The 3,785-nt window shown below is 44.0% G+C and overlaps 1 long non-coding RNA gene across 2 annotated transcripts; it reads left to right on the forward strand.

The window, feature by feature from the left end:
* The first annotated feature begins 649 nt into the window (after positions 1–649).
* On the forward strand, positions 650–3,785 carry LOC123964345. Of its 2 annotated transcripts, none has more exons than XR_006823419.1 (5): positions 650–763; positions 1,354–2,970; positions 3,050–3,107; positions 3,184–3,624; positions 3,712–3,785. It is a non-coding gene; the product is annotated as an uncharacterized LOC123964345 (long non-coding RNA). The 2 variants fall into 2 exon arrangements; XR_006823418.1 differs by having other exon boundaries at positions 653–763; positions 1,351–2,970.

Consider the following 3,785-nt stretch of genomic DNA (forward strand, 5'->3'; position numbering starts at 1 on the left):
GTTTGAATTGAAATACTGGAGTGGAATTATGTCAAACAGGACACTGAATGCTATTTAACTGGCTTGAATTTTGGAGTTGGGGGCATCTAAGTATATTGTTTCAATGAATTCTGATTATTCAGTCAGGTTTAACAACTGTTGGGTTGTGCCATTTTGCAGGAAAGTGACTTTCGGGTGACCTAGGATGAGGAACACCACCAGCCTGTGCCGCCGCCGCCTCCTGAATTAATTGAGGACAATGAGAACGTAATGTATACTAAAAATGATTTAAACTCACATACTTGCAGTTGTTATAATTTTTTTCTCTCTCCAGTATTTTGCAGACGATGAGTATGACCCCATGGAAGGAGACTGATGTTTTTTTATTTATATAGTGCAGAGCTGCATTTTTAAGTTTTGAATTTTATTTGTTTTAACTGTTTTAATAAATAAATTTGAAAAACAAATCCACTCTGCTCCTTGTATCTTTCCTGTAGTTTTGATGGTGAATGCAGTTTCAGGCAAAAATGGCCTCTTCACAAAGATTTAACACTGAATTGAAAATCCTTTCAGTATCCGCTTATTGTTTTAATTTAATTTGTAGTGCCAATTACATGGTTAATTGTAAAAATAATAACGCAGGAACAAGAGTTAAAGCAGTGACTAAGAAACAACAACTAGACAACCAAACTTCAAACCAAAGCCATATCAAATCAACGCAGGACAATGAGCTAGAATACCAGACAAGACATAAACACCAAGGACAAGGAAACGAGAAGAACAGGTAAACAGAAGGACACCAGAAACAAATGGCAAAAACTCAAACCCACAGGGAAAAACTACAACTCATGACAAAGAGCTTAGAATCAAAGCTATCAGACTCCACAAAGCCACAGCATCCAACATCTCCCATCTCCACTTATAGACTACAGATTTGTTTTTATTATTTTACAATTTTATTAGACACAGAGACACAGACAGGTATAGACACTGACACGGGGTGCCTGAATACATTAATATTTGTAAGTTGCTTTGGATAAAAGGCTAAATGAAAAAATATATATATATATATATATATATAGTCAATGTATTCACTCAATGTGCTTTTTTTCTCCCCGTGAGACTATAGTGTGTGCCAACTTGAATTTCCACTATGGGGAATTAATAAAGGAATATCTGATATTATGTTATTGGGGGAGAAAAAGAGACCAACGGTCAAGCTGAGGTGAGAGAGAAAAAAACCAAAAAAAAACAGGCTCTAGTCAGGCTGGTGTCACTGAAAAAAAAAAAGAGGGGGGGGGTCAGGCATCCAGCCAATCAGATCAAAGCGTTATGATCCTGTCAATCATCCTTGAACTTTTCACCTTTAAGCAGCTGGGCAGAGTTCATCACAGAGGGACCTGGACTGTTGGAGCTGGAGTTTGAGAGCTTTTGGAGGACTTCTGAAAAGGCTGTTAGCACATCCGAAAGTAAGGTTTTATCTCTTTTTATCACTTTCTCTTGAATGCCAGCCATTTAATTATTATTTCTTTAAAAATATGTTTGCTCAAGTTTTAAAGGGATAATTGGCATCATGACAAGGAGTGACAGTGTATGCTACTTCACTGGTGACAAATCTTAACCATTTGGGAATGCATTGACAGATAGAATTTAAGATTATTTCCAGCCACCAACTGTTGGAGGTACCGAAAGAGGTTTCACATTTTTTTTTTAATTGTGACACAATTTAGAACAAAACGGCTGTCTAATGTAATGTTTTAGTGGCAGTAAGACTAACAATAATCCGCATTTTTAAGTCTGAGGGAGGGAGAGCGCACCTGTCAGCGCAGCAGCGCTGGCTCTTGGGCTTTCAGAGCCACGTTCCGCCGATCCACCTTTACGGATTTTTAAACATGCTTAGATTTTAAGGCTACTTTAATTTCAATGGTTGCAAAGGGTTTACAATGTTAATGTATCCCTCTGAGATCTGACAATGTTTTTCTTTCCTTATTTTCTCGATTTCAGTGTGTGTCTCTGTGTCTGACAACTCTTAACCATTTGGCAATTTTATTTATTTATTTTTATTCTGAACAGGGCTTTAATTTAAATTCAACACATAATTTAGAATAAAACCGCTGTCTATTGTAGTGTTTTACAGGTGGCTATACTAAAAATAATCATGATTTTTAAGTCTGGGAGAGGGAGAAGAGGGCAAGGCTGCCTTTCAGCGCAACAGGCTCCCTGGCTGTTTCTTTCCTTTTTTGCTGTCCAGTGTGCTGCAAAGTGTACAACGCCATGTCTAACCACTTACGAAACGGCCACAGTGTGGCCAACCCAGAGGAGAGGAGTCTCCTTCTAAATCTGGCGACCAGGAGGGTCAATGTTAGGCTTTGTGCCTGTCCGGTCTCTGGGTGCTCGTACAAGAGCACCCGACTGGACAGGCACCTCCTGGGAAGCCACCCTGAGCTGGCACCGGAGGAGGTGAAGGCACACATGGAGGCTGTCAGGAGGAGAAAGACCCTGACGTCGCTGGCGGCCTTCAGGGCAACCAACCCCACGCCTCCCATGGCCCTGGACCTGGAGCTATAGGAAGAGGGGGACAACGAGGTCCAAGTCCCTGAGGATGTGCAGGAGGAGGAGGAGGAGATGTGCTCCAAACCAGACTGCGTGCTGCATAGACAGGCATTAAGGACAATGCAGCAGAAGAACAAAGACTTGGAGCAGGAGCTTGGCGACCTCAGGAGCCAATTTAAGAAGCTCCAGAAGAGGGCCAGGCGATTGCCAAGCAGCAGGGGCGGTGGAGGCGGCGGCTTCTGCAGCATCTTCTGCGGTACCGTCTTCAGGAGGTATGTCAGCACCGGCGGCAGCAGCAGCACCAGCTGCGGCAGCAGCAGTGAAGGAGGAGGAGGAGCCCTGTGACCAGCAATCCTGGGAGGTCGGTGATGAGGAAACTCTTTCAGGGGAGCGGCCGGACCCTTGGGATGAGGAACCTTGTTTTCCCCAGCTCAATTGGTAAGTAACAAAGTAGCACGTGAGCGAGTGATAAAAGGTTTCCACGTGTAATCTGACAGTTTTCTATGTGTGTTCACAGACAAATACCTCAAATACCTGCTGGAAGCTGGCCAAATCAAAGGTTCCTGAGCTGCTGGGTGAGTGTGTCTAAGTGCACAGTAAGCCTCTGTGTTTGTCCAAGGTGCTGAAACACTTTTTTTCTTCTTTCCTCAGATGAACTGAAGGAGGACAACACCCAGCAGCTCCGGTATAGATTTTACGGCTACTTTTCAGCCTTTGTGGCCTGCCTCTACGGTCACCGCCCGGGGGTCCTTACAAACATGAAGGTGGCAGAGGTGCAGGCTGCTCGAAAAGACAGCAAGGACGGGGATGATGGTTTTGTGGTTTGTGTAGGTATGATGTTTTTGACTGATGAATGTTGGTCATTCTCTGATATTTTCACATTCTGCATACTTTTGAGAAGAGGATCGGGCTCGTTTGGACCGCACCTCCTCCAGAAAGAGAGCCAGGAAGGAATCCACCGACTCCAGTTCAGAGGAGGAAGGTGAGGTCCCGTACCAGGAATCTGAAGGTTCCAGCCTGGAGCAGGAGCTTGAGGAGATGCGGCAGAGGAAGGCCGGAGCCGAAGGCCCACCTACACTGCCCCTACAACAGGTAAGCACATCCGTTTTAACGCAAAGACAAATACCATGTTTTCCCCGCTTAAAGAAAGAAAAAAACGTGTGTCTTCTGTCTCAACAGACGCCTAAGAAATCAAACAGCCGGAACCGCTATCGGAGGCTTATTGTAAGCCTCAGCCCAGTTTGTGTTAAAAT

Source organism: Micropterus dolomieu, unplaced genomic scaffold, assembly GCF_021292245.1.
Source record: "Micropterus dolomieu isolate WLL.071019.BEF.003 ecotype Adirondacks unplaced genomic scaffold, ASM2129224v1 contig_1891, whole genome shotgun sequence".
In the NCBI taxonomy this organism is placed as follows: Eukaryota; Metazoa; Chordata; class Actinopteri; order Centrarchiformes; family Centrarchidae; genus Micropterus; species Micropterus dolomieu.